Genomic DNA, 13,214 nt, shown 5'->3' on the forward strand with positions numbered 1-13,214 from the left:
AATTTCCAGTAGTTTCGTGTGAAAATGAACTGATAGCACAAAGATCTGCTACAATACCAACTTTGAGGAAATTGTTTATACTGCCTTGCAGTTAACTTTTTTCAACCTGTAAAATGGTCACCAACCTGCAGAAAATTCTGCGCTAATAAATGACTAGGAACTATGCAGTGGTTATAATTTGTTTTATTTCTACTTCTGCTTATCTCTAATATTAAAGTTCAAGATTGAATAGTCTTGTGTGACTCGACTACTTTTACTAATTTATCTTTAGAAAAACCGGACAAAAGAATCTGGAAGAAGGAGAAACTGAGGAATGAACCCAGGATGTGTTTGGGCAGCAGGGTGATCACCTTCATCTTTACCCCTGGAAGGGCATTTTCCAAAAAAGTACAAGCTACATAACACCAATGTTGTATCTCATCTACTTATGTGCTAGCCACTGTGCTAAGTGACATAAATGTAAAATGTCTCTAGGAGTGAATTTCCAAGAAAGATACTGAGATTTCTTCCTTTGACAGCTTTGAGATGACCAGTATCCTTCCTGAACAGGTGCTTGTAGGCAAGTTCAGAGGGAGTCTGTGATCTCTAGCTGTGGTTTACAATACTCCAAAGTACCTCCCTTTGTCTCCAGGGATGCTGCAAAATTCTCACTGAATTGCTCATTAGGGAAAGCTTGTCATATTCTACATTAAGTGTTTTCCTTAGAGACTTTATCTTAGGAGACCCAACTTTGAGTTATTAAACCCAGGGCTATGATTAGTGAGGCAGACACCTGCTTTCTCTATTCACTGGGACTTGAAAGCAAGAATGAAATTACCAAATAAAATGAAATTGGTTTGAGAGAGATTTTGGACTTCATTTCCTCTATGTCGTGCATCCCTTCCCAAGGGTAGAAAACAATCAGCAAGGGTTTTCAGTTTTACAATACTGAAAGGCACTACTTTCCCATTAAAATTTTGGATTAAGTATTTTGAGCATCTGTAATTTTGCAGCAGAGGAGGAATAATTGATGGAAATCATTTCGCCTAAAATATAACCCAAGATTTTGTGGTAGGTTTGCAATTTTGTATTGGGAAGAGGAAGCACAAATTTCTTATTATGGGCCTTTGATAACAGTTATATGCGGGGAATTTAGTTTTTTTTCCTCTCACTCACATCTACTCCAAACCGAGTAATGCTTTTAGTCAAGTAATACCTCATAACTTTCCCTTAGGAATTAGGATTTTCTTTAGCTCCTGAGTTGCTCTCAGAGGCTTGAGGCTTCTCTAGGCCGCATTTTGACCTTAGAAAACTATTGGGTTGGCCAAAAGTTGATTCAGGTTTTCCCATATGCTGTTATAGGAAACTCAAATGAACTTTTGGCCAACCCAATATACCACAGAGTGAATTGTGCAATTTTAAAAGCCCCCTTTGCAGGGTCCCTTATGAAATACAAAAATATGCACATTATTGTAGGCTAGTTTTTCTCACTTTGAAAAGGGAGGGATTATCCTTTCTAGTGAATGGTTAGTTTGTGGATCTCAGTCAAGGCCTTCCCCAGTACTCCTTGGGCCTGATTCAGTAGGACTCCCCCCTGCTCCCCCAACACACACCTGGATGTTGGGGTTAAGGACCACGGCTGGACTTCAGGAAGTTTAAGGCAGGTGATGGAGTGTGGCTTTTCACATCTACCAGCATAAGCAGTTCCTCTTTGCTTGTTTTATAACATCTTTTCAGAAAGTCATTGTAGCAAATTGTAGTTTCTCCTTGCCTCAAGATTTTTTAATCTGTTTAAATTGAGATTTAAAAGTAGAGTTAATTCAGTAGTTTCCTCTTTAAAAAAATGCCATCAGCTGCAGATCTAGAATTTCATCTTCCAAGTCCTAAATTCTGATTTCAAAAAAAATGATAAATTTGGTCTGAGTAGCATTTGAAAACCTTGTAACAGCCCTTTCTCTTTCCATCCTTTTTTATTTTTTTGAGCTGGTACTTCTAAAGGAAGATATATTTATAAATATATAACACTACAATAACAAAACCAATTATGTCAACAATACCACTGCTGTGGCAGAATGCAGTTGGGTCTATCTAGTTAAGCATTATATTATTTTCATTAAAAAAAAAATTAAAAACTTTTGTATTGGGATATAGCCAATTAACAATGTTGAGATAGTTTTAAGTGAACAGCAAAAGGACTCAGCCATACATATGCATGTATGCATTGTCCCCTCAACTCCCCTCCCATCCAGGCTGCCACATAACCATCTTTCCATTCTTGGCCTCCTACCCCTGCCGATCTTAAGTTGCTGGCCACTTTAAGAATTTAAAATTTAAAACAAGACTTAAGAGGTGATCGAAGGGAATTTTGCACAGGGCTGAGTAGAAGTTCTTAAACTGCAATAAATACTGGACTAGGGTACAGTTACTATTGGTTTTTATGGCTGAACTTACTGGAGCTGAGCGCTGTGTGTTAACTCTTGCCTCTTACGGTTCTGTTTTCATCCTCATCTTCCTCTTGTTGATGGAGACTTGAATTCTCACAAATGAAATAGCTAAGCCCTGGATACCCTGGTGCCCAGCCAGTGATAAAGTGAGCAGAGTTTCTGCATCTTTTGACTGCTGAGTGAATGAAAAGACCACATTTTTCAACAATTGCCACTCTTGCTTCCTGTTTCTCCCCACCTGAAAAGGTGGGAATCTCCAGCAAAATCATTTCTTCCTAAAACTATTCCGTAGAGGATCTTGAGAAGCACCGTACAGCTGGACATGCTGCTGCTGCTGCTAAGTCACTTCAGTTGTGTCCGACTCTGTGTGACACCATAGACGGCAGCCCACCAGGCTCCCCCGTCCCTGGGATTCTCCAGGCAAGAACACTGGAGTGGGTTGCCATTTCCTTCTCCAGTGCGTGAAAGTGAAGTCGTGTCCGACTCTTTGCGACCCCATGGACTGCAGCCTACCAGGCTCCTCCATCCATGGGATTTTCCAGGCAAGAGTACTGGAGTGGGGTGCTATGGCAGTTAAGTAAATTATTCATTCCTGCACTATACAGATGGATGCTTCCTCTGTTCTGGGCGCTCTTCTGGGCTCTTGGGGAACAACACACAAAGCATGTTGTTACATTCTGGCAAAGGTAAAGAGACACTAGTGAATGATCACACTGTGGGATAAACAGAAAAGACTGACAATGTGCCCAGGACCCTGGTAAGGGGCAGGTGTCAGTTTTCAAATAGGGAGATCAGAGGTCTCCTCCCTGAAAAGTGTGACATGAGAAAGACAACCACAGTAATGGGAGCTGAAAAAAGAGGTTTATCTGAAGGGAGAAAGAAATACTGAGACATTTCCAACAGTTGTGCATGGCTTTTCTTGCCACTCCTTGACCTACCTTAGAGGCTTGCACTGCATCTGAGAACAGCTGTGCACATTCTTCCTGATTTCTGCCATTGTCATTCCTCCTGCCAAGAATTTTCTTTCCCAGGGTCCAGCCCAGATGGCATCTCCATGACATTATTTGTGGAGATAGGCAAGGTCCTAACAAGCTGCACTGCATGGCACAATCTCCAGACTCAAAGAGTATGGAGGGTCCGCTAATGAAGGCGGGGCTTGTAGAAGGGGGCGTAGGCGTCATGTACTTTGAAAGGGGTTTAGAAGAACAGGCCAGGCTGATCAAGGTCATACTCAAAGCGGGTGGGAATGAGACAGGTCGTGGAGGAACCCAAATACCATGCAAGGAGTAGGGGTTTGGTTCTACAGGCAGCAGGGGACCACTGCTGTCCTTTTGGGCTTCTCCGACGTGAGCGTTTCCATCAAGTACAGCAAAGATTCATTGGCTCTTGGGGGATGGAAAAGAAGGTGGTTAGTAGTAATTTCCTCTCTTCCATCTCTCAATACCTATGTTTCCAAAATGCAATAACTTTTTTTCTCATAAAAAGGATATGATTTGTAAAAATTTAAACTGGCACAGAGAAAAAGCAGAGTTCACCATTTTACTACTGTTAATATGCTGATCACCATCAGTTTAGACTTTTTTATTCTCAGGCGTACATAATATTGATATTCGCCAACAGCATCCTTTGTAATAGGTGCTCCGTGCAGATACAACCAACACTCTATTGCAGAAAGTTTAGTGGTTTACAATTTTCGTTATTCAGGTTCTTTTCCGTTTTCACCCTTAAAAATTTCAGTGACTATCCTTCTGTAGTGTCTGCAACTTACCCAATCACCTCCTTGTTATAAATTAGGGGCAATTCTGAAAACCGGGATCCTTAACAACTGAGATACATGATACTGGCATTTAGCATGGCAATACTTGGGAGCTGCGTGTGCGCGTGCACGCAGGCGCAGGTTTGAGGATGTTTGCGTGCGTGCCTGTGCGTGTGTACGCGTGTGCGTGTGTGCGTGCCTGTGCGTGTGTACGCCGAGTGCGTGTGTGCGTGCCTGTGCGTGTTCGTGAATTTCGCTGTGCGTCCCAGCGGCGGCGTATGTCGTCAGGCCTTGGTGAGAACAGTGGCGCGTGATTGAGAGTGGTGGCCTCCGCTTTGGGCGCTATGGGGACCGTGTCTGGTGTCTCTGCGTCCGCAGCCTCTTTCAGAAGCCGGATTCCCAGCCGCGCTGTCCGCAGAAGCCTTCGGTCTGTAAGTGCTTCCCCCATATGATAGCCAAACTCAGAACTTTCTCACTTCCTCCCATGAAACTGCTTTGATTCCATGATTCACTTTTCTCATTAGGCACAGCAAAGAGACAACACGCTATTCTGAGAAGCTGAACATCCTATGGCAGAACCCTGATCTATTTCTCAGAGTAGCAAGCCTTCATGAGCATTAAGTGTCTTACTCCCTTATTGTTCTTTCAGGGAAATGTTACCTCTGGAGGTGGTCAAATTACATTACCCAGGGGGTCTTCTGTACATGCCATCCTCCCCAGCCACTTTTCATCCTTAAGGTCTCTAGATGGTTCCTCGATGAAGCCATTGTGTACTACACACAATGAGCAGAACTCAAGGAGCCCAAGACTCCGTGCCCTGTTACATGGGAGGCTTGGCTTAGGTTCAAGTCGTAAGGTCTATTCCCTCTTCTTAAAAATGGGCTCCATTTAGAAACCATAGTGGCTCAGATGGTAAAGAATCTGCCTGCAATGCAGGAGACCCAGGTTTGATCACTGGGTTGGGAAGATCCCCTGGAGAAGGGAATGCAACCCACTCCAGTATTCCTGCCTGGGTAATCCCATGGACAGAGGACACTGGCAGGCTAGTCCATGGGGTCACAAAGAGTCAACCCAACTGAGCATCTAACACTTTCACTTCCTTTTCACAAGAAACCATAGCTATGTCACTTTTCTGCTCATTGGCCAGCCCCAGTGGTAATTCCCGTTCCTTTCTGCCTTAGAGCCTTTGCACTCACTGTTCCTCTTGCCTGGAATGCACACCTAGGGGCTTACAGGGCTCCCCACCATGCTTCAGTTAGCTCTCTGTAAATTGTCTCATCAGAAAGGCCCTCTCTGACCAGCCTGTGCAAAGCAGCATCTCTGATATTACTTCCTTTATTTCCCCTTGCAACCATCATAACCTAACAGGAAAGATTTGTCTCCTCCGCTAAACCATAAGCTCAGAGAGGACAAGGTCTTTGTTTTGTTCCTGGGTGTTTCTTCAAAGCCTGGAACAACACTTGATATGTGTTAGATACTCAGTAAATATGTAATATTTGAAGGAGTGAATGAATGAATCCCCCCACTACTGCACCTAGCTAGGGAGTTGTGAAGAAACTTGGTAGCTTGTAAAGAATCTGGAAGAAAGCTGAAGATATAAAAAAAGCCCCAATTGCCTTAGAGGAGCGGACTTCGGGGCTGGGTCTCCAGGTGGGGTCAGCCTCACCAGCAGGTTGTTCCTGCCACCAGCTTCTTCCCGGTCTGAATGATGCCTTGCAGCCATGGTGCTTACAATCCCCTGATTGGAAGGTGACTGTGCCTTTAGAAAACATTTTAATGCATTAATGCATTCAGTAGATTGATACTGTTGTTTAGTCGATGAGTTGTGTCCAACTCTGCAACCCCATGAACTACAACATACAAGGCTTTCCTGTCCTTCACTATCTACAAGAGTTTCCTCCAGTGGTGCCATCCAACCATCTCATCCTGTGTCGCCCACCCACCTTCTGCCCTCAATCTTTCCCATTCTCAGTATCTTTTCCAGTGAGCCGGCTGTTTGCATCAGGTGGGCAAAGGGTTGGAGCATCAACTTTAGCATCAGTCTTTCCAGTGAATATTCCTTTAGGATTGATTGGTTTGATCTCTTTGCTGTCCAAGGGACTCTCAAGAGTCTTCTCCAAAGCATCAATTCGAAAGCATCAATTATTTGGCGTTTAGCCTTCTTTATGGTCCAACTCTCCCACCCATACATGACTACTGGAAAAAGCCATAGCTTTGACTAGACAAACCTTTCTCGCAAAGTGATGTCTCTGCTTTTTAATACACTGTAGCTTTGTCATGGCTTTTCTTCCAAGGAGCAAGCGTGTTGTAATTTCTTGGCTGCAGTCACTGTCCACAGTGATTTTGGAGCCCTAGAAAATGAAATCTGTCACTGTTTCCATCATTTCCCCATCTGTTTGCCGTGAAGTGATGGGAACAGATGCCATGATCTTAGTTTTTTGAATGTTGAGCTTTAAGCCAGCTTTTTCACTCTCCTCTTTCACCTTCATCAAGAGACTCTTTAGTTCCTCTTTGCTTTCTGCCATTAGGGTAGTGTCATTTGCATATCTGAGGTTATTGATATTTCTCCCAGCAGTCTTGATTCCAGTTTGTGCTTCATCCAACCCAGCATTTAGCATGATGTCCTCTGCATAGAAGTTAAATAAGCAGGGTGACAATATGCAGTGTTAACGTACTCCTTTCCCAGTTTTGAACCAGTTTGTTGTTCCATGTCCAATTCTAACTGTTGCTTCTTGACCTGCATACAGGTTTCTCAGGAGGCAAATAAGGTGGTCTGGTTTTCCCATCTCTTTAAAAATTTTCCACAGTTTGTTGGATGATTGATGCCTTTTGATAAACGTGAACAAAGCCTGTTGCATAATGGTAGTGCAATACATGTATATACCTCACTCAGGCTATTTGGGGGCCTTGCTTTTAAACTTTGCCTCTGACAGTTTAACAAGGCATCCCTTGGTTTTACTTTCATATATTTGCTTTTCATTAAGATTAAATTTCTTACATTTTTTTCTTTCGTGAAATGCCTCTTAGGTTCTTGGCACATTTTTCTCCTAGTTTCTTTTTTTTTTTTAATGTTTAAGATTGCTTTATTGGAATGTAATTGCTTCACAGTCACATTAGTCTCTGCCGTACAGTGCAGTGAACCAGCCGTGTGTATACACGTGCCCCTCCCTCCCTGACCTCCCTTCCTCCCCGCATCCCGCCTTCTCCCTCATCACCGCCCCGAGTGAGCTCCCTGTGTGCTGCAGCAGCTTCCCGCTAGCTGTCTGTTTTACACATAATCCCTGAAAGCCCTGTCTTTACCTTTGTCACTTGTACACATATTTCCCCTCATTTAACTTTGTTTATAGCATTTTTAACATTTAGAAAACTTTGTACTTTTGCTTAGTCAAATTTTTCAGTCTTTTATTTTATGCTTTCTTCTGCATTTATACTTAAAAATGTCTTCACAGTCCTGAAATGAGATGATTGAAATTAGTTTTAATTGTAGACTTAATTGGAAGACAGTGGAATTCCGGCTTGGCAGCAAGCATTTCGAGGAAACTACAGCCACCAACTACCTACCTGTGAGCTAGTTTTAACCAAGTGTGTACATCAGAATCACCTGTGAGAGCTTTTAAAAATGTACAGATGCCTGAGTCACACCCCAGAGTCACTGAATCTGAAGCTTAAGAAAAACTACCAGGCCTTCCCTGACAGTCCAGTGGTTAAGACTCCATGTTCCCAATAGAGGGGGTGTGAGTTCAATCCCTGCTTGGGGAACTAAGATCCCACTTGCCACATGGTGTGGCCAAAAAAAAAGAAAAGAAACTTCCATAAGTCCACAAACATGATAAGAGCAGAACCAGTTGTGTGTAATTTTTTTTTAATTCTACTCGCTTTGAGCATTACACGTTATTAACAGAGTGGGTATGTCTTGTCTTACCATTTACTGCTTGTTAACTGGGAAGATCGGAGTGCTTTCTGAAGAAGCAGACTTGGAGCAGAGTCCTGGGGAGCCCCCTGCATATGTACGGTGGGCCTCTGGAGGTGCCACTCTCCCGAGTCCACATTTAGTGGACATTCCTGTGATTATTTCCAAGCTCGGTGTCTGACCTGCATGCTTGCACTGCACTATGGCAAATGGATTATTTAAAAAAAAAAAAACAATTGGAAGAGATAAAATATTTACAAATGTAGTATATTTGATAAATATATAGAATGCAGCCTCTTTGAAGAATATCTAGAATGTATCAGAAGGTACAATATATTTACAAATTATGAGTGTGATACTCCACATTTGTATGTTTATTTTACCCAAGATTCATTACTCTTGGCAAAGGAAATTGCAACCCACTGCAGTATCTTTGCCAGGAGAATTCCATGGACAGAGGGGCCTGGCAGGCTACAGTCCTTGAGGTCACAAAGAGTCAGACATAACTGAGCTACTAGCACATTCACTCTCACTTTTCATGACTCCATGATATATGGCAGTATCTCATTTGAAATGGGGTATAGACCTTGCAAATTGGGGAAAAGTTTTTACAATTTGGGAAAAGAAAGTCGAACCAAAAATGTCTAGCTCTATGTCTCTGAACAGATTTGAACTATGCTCATTAGTGAACGTTGAAAGTACACTCCTATTTCTGTAGCCTGGAGCTGTCTCATTAAAAGGTTTTATAAGGAAAGCAAATAAACCTTTATTTTCTGCCTACAGATCAATCTATGTTTTTTTTACTGTCCACCGCATAAGTAGCATCCTGAATTCCAAGGAGCAGCCATTCCACCCATAGGAGGTGAGAGGAAGGCATGGACCAGCCTTGGCATCTCAGAGGCTCGGAAACAGCAGGAATGATGATGGTGTGCCTCGTAGGGCTGTAGGAAGGACTAGGTAATTGAAGTCCTGGGTCTGGCAGCCAGCAACTACCCCATTAAATGCGGTGCCACCATCCCCCAGCTGTTCACTGTTCTGGGTGTCTTGAAGAAGGATATTTGGGGGTTAGGGGCAGGAGATGGAGGGTTCCAAGGAGAGGTCTCTCTCTGTGTTTGAGTTCCCCTGATCAGTTAGAGAAATTATATATGCCCCCAACAAAAAGAGACAATATAAAGACACTGAAGTATAAACTGCCAAATTTTGTTACAGATAATATACTGAAGTATAAACTGCTAGATTTTGTGTTACAGATGATTCATGTATTACTTATGAAAAATCAAAAAAAGTTAGAGACAAGTGTGGGCTGAAGTATACAATTTTTAATATAATTTTCATGTAGAAAATGCTTCAGTCAGATTTGAATACATGTTAGGCAATCACATGGAGAAGAAGAGATCATATTGGGTCGGGAAGATCCCCTGGAGAAGGGAGAGGCTGCCCACTCCAGTATTCTTGGGCTTCCCTGGGGGCTCAGACGGTAAAGAATCCTCCTGCAAACTCGAGAGACTCGGGTTTGATCCCTGGGTTGGGAAGATCCCCTGGAGGAGGGCATGGCAACCCACTCCATTATTCTTGCCTGGAGCATCCCCATGGACAGAAGAGCCTGGTGGGCTACAGTCCATGCTGTCCCAAAGATTCTGACATGACCGAGCAACTAAGCAGAGCACAGAATTCTAAAAATAAAGAGAATAAAAATAGAAAGTATCAAAGTGCCTCATGTACTGTAAGGAAGTATTATTTAACAAAACATTTGTTTCAGTTTGATATATTTGTAGGTGTGTGTGTGTGTGTGTGTGTGTGTGTGTGTGTAATGAGTTTCAGTGGACACTGTATTTCTTACTCTGCATCGTAGTTAGAAAAGCTTACAAAGCAATGTTGTGGGCTCGCAATCCCTTATCTACAATTCTAAGACATGAACCTGTTAAGTTTGGCACTAGTTCATTTGGCAGCAGAACATGACCTACAGTAGTTTAAGGGTACTTGTAGTCTTTGTTTATCCCACTTACTATGAATATTTGTACACTTAACTGTAGAATGGAGTTGTACCTTTGACCCCAGCGGGCTTGTTGCACTTACGTACTTTCCTAAGGGCCAAAAAATTCTGAACCACAGCGATTTCGGACCTGTGTAAGGGCTGTAGCAGTGTAACAGCTTCCACTCATTCAGCAGATGTTTATCTGATGCTTTCTGTGGCCTCTGTGTTGTGCTGGGTGTCAAGTGTACATGCCTGCTCAGCCACTGAGTCGTGTCCGATTCTTCGGGACTCCGTGGAGCCCATCAGGCTCCTCTGTCCATGGGGTTTCCCAGGCAAGAATCCTGGAGTGGGTTGCCATTTCCTCCTCCAGGTGTGGAAAGAAGAAAAGTTTATGTGAGATGAATTCTTTGGGAATTTCAGAGCCCCATGGTTGAAATTTCTAGTCTTTACTGTAGCTGTTCCCTCATTGGACCTGATGTTCCAGCCGTGGGCTTCCAAGTCACTCTTGGTGCTTGATGCTTTCCTGTCCCTTTGTCTTGGCCTGTGTGGTTTTCTTGGCTGTGATTTCCTCACCCTTTTCACCTGGTTATAGTAACCCAACCCCCCAACCCCTCCCCATCTATCAGTCTATCCATCCATCTATCCACCCACCTCCATCCATCCATCCACCCACTTCCATCTATCCATTCATCCATTCACTCACTCAGCCACCCAGTCATCCGTTTATTGAGCCTCTCCTATGTGCAGGGCATATCCAGCCTACTCTGGTTTACTCTGCCGTGAGTAATCACAACTTTCTTAAAATCCCCTAATACCTTAAACCTGTAAAATAGTGTTTATCATATTACAGTTTATTTTGCAGGTTAGGCACCAAAGAGCAGGTACAGTCCTATTCATTTTTAATGTTTTGCACTTGTAGGAGCTCATTAAATATGCTTGAAGAAATAAATTTCAGGTTGTATGTTCAAAACGTTAAAAGCTGTGTTAACATTATGGTTTAAGCTTCCTCACCCGAATCTACGTGTTCAGCATCTTCAGCTCATTGATTTTAGTGAGCATATCTGTTGGCTGAAGGAACGGGGGACATTCTCCCTCAGCCTTTCTGCCTCCACATTCACTGAGAACCTGACTCTGGGGCACCCAACGTGATCTCACCTCTCTAGGGTCTTGGCATGAAGTTAGAGAAGGAAGATAGTGCCACAGAAAATTAGTAAGAAGACAAGGCAGTGTGAGGTGTGGGTCAAAGAAGTAGTGCTGGCATCATGATCTGATACCAATCGTAATGAAACAGCTTGTTTTATGCTTGGTAGTGTAAGACTGGTTTTGAGAGATTTATTCTTTTGCAAAGGGATCTGGGTCAGAATTATCATTTTATGTCAGATTGGATTTCTGTAAAAAAAAATTGTTTTTGGCTCAAGTAGATATTTAACAGCATCTCTATTATATGTAAGCCGAAGTCGTCTTCTGATATCACAATTCTGAGGTGCGAGCCCAAAGTCTTTCTGCCCTGACACTGAATGGAATTTTCTTAGCACATTTTCAAAACAGCTGTCAGTGCATTCTGAAAGCTCCCGGCTTCCCTCGCACCCCTTCTTCTCTGGTACACTCCCAGGAAACAGTTTCCAACCACACTGTGGCTAACTTTCTGTTTCCAACAACCAGTCACAGGTTGGTTGGTTGTGTCTGTGGTCATTCCTTACCCGGGGAGGCTGTTTGAAACTGAGGATTGAAAGGAGTCTTTCGAGGACTTTGCCCATTCCAGGAAGATGCCTCTTCTCTGCCTTATGTGCCCGCTTGCACCTTTTTAGTGATGGGGAGCTGATCATTTCCCTCTGTTGATGACATCACTGTGGGATTAAACACCGTGCTGTCTGAACGCAGTGAGAGGGCTGGGCTCTCCCAGCAGTGGTTCCCGGGGAGCATTCCAGGGAGCAGCCCTGATCCTCCTTGTGGGGTTCAGGATCTGCTGGCAGTGGATCTGTTTTAGTTTGGTTTGAGTCCTGACATTATCGGAGCCCTAACCTCAAGAATGCTGGTCAGATGCCTTCACGATCATTGTGAATGGCTCGTTTGTCCTCCGGAGCCACGAACAGTGGGATCCACCTCTGGCTGTCTGAGTGGGGAGGCAGTGGGCAGAACGAGTGCAAAGGTTTAGGGAGAATTTAGGTGCCTGAGTATGGATTGGACAGCAGACAGAGGACGGATGATGGGTGCATGGGGGAGCCGCAGAGGCCCTGACACAGCCACCCTAGCAGGAACAAGCTCATCAAAGTTTCGGGCATGACCTTGGAACCTCCAGGTGCCCTGCGGCCTGGTCAGCATGTCTAATTGGCAGAGGCCGAGTCCTGTGCCCCCTTCCCACACCACCCCTCCAGTTGTGCTCCCAGCGGAGGAACTGAGTGGAGCTTTCCACTTCCAGGGTGGGCAGCGGCCACCGCCTGCTCCCAAGATCGCTTACACGGAAGCTAGGGGCCCAGCCAATGAGGAGAGGGCCGCTCGATGCCTAGGAGCCAGTAGGGGTTGCTTTTCCCTCACAGACTTTGATCAAGTCCTGAAGTCACCGTATTGAATATGACACCGAGAAAAGGAGAAAAAAGTATGTTGGTTTCCTCTGTGTTTTGAGCTTTGGCACATCTGTTTTATTGGCCAGAGAGGTAAATGGGAGTTTGTAACAGAACCAGTGTCAACTTAGCCCTGCCTTGCAGGGTCCAGAGACCATTGGGCCAGGACTAGGCTGGCGCTGGCATTAGGGGGTATCCTGCAGAGGGTGATCGATGTTCCTCCACGACTGCGGGCTTCTCACTAACACAGCACAGTCCCTCACTTCCTGGGTCATCTTAAAGCACAGTCAAGATTGCTGTTGAAGTGGAAGTGTTTCTGTGACCTTTCTAACGCTCAGAAGTTTTTTATCTCTGCCTCTGGGTTCTGTGATTTGGGACGGAGCCCCTAGAGACCCAGGAAACCCAGCCCCTGGTTGCCTGGCGTCTCTCCACTTGCCCGAGCCCCCCGGACCCTGGCTCCATCTTGGTATGGTCTCAAGTCCCCCCTGGCCACACCCCACCACCTTGCTCCTCTGCCTTCTGACCAGGTCTCTGTCTGTCCTGGGCCTCCCAGGGGTTTCATTCACCAGTTTGACCCAACAGAGAGGTC

The 13,214-nt window shown here is 44.3% G+C and overlaps 1 protein-coding gene and 1 long non-coding RNA gene across 2 annotated transcripts in view; both read left to right on the forward strand.

Moving 5' to 3' along the window:
- The window catches only part of XKR6 (XK related 6), a 261,280-nt gene that overhangs the window by 91,547 nt on the left and 156,519 nt on the right, over nt 1-13,214 (forward strand). The window lies entirely within an intron of this gene.
- LOC139039523 (uncharacterized) lies at nt 4,463-8,325 on the forward strand. The gene is made up of 2 exons (XR_011492845.1): nt 4,463-4,610; nt 7,667-8,325. It is a non-coding gene; the product is annotated as an uncharacterized lncRNA (long non-coding RNA).

This window comes from Odocoileus virginianus, chromosome 18, assembly GCF_023699985.2.
Source record: "Odocoileus virginianus isolate 20LAN1187 ecotype Illinois chromosome 18, Ovbor_1.2, whole genome shotgun sequence".
NCBI classification, from domain to species: Eukaryota; Metazoa; Chordata; class Mammalia; order Artiodactyla; family Cervidae; genus Odocoileus; species Odocoileus virginianus.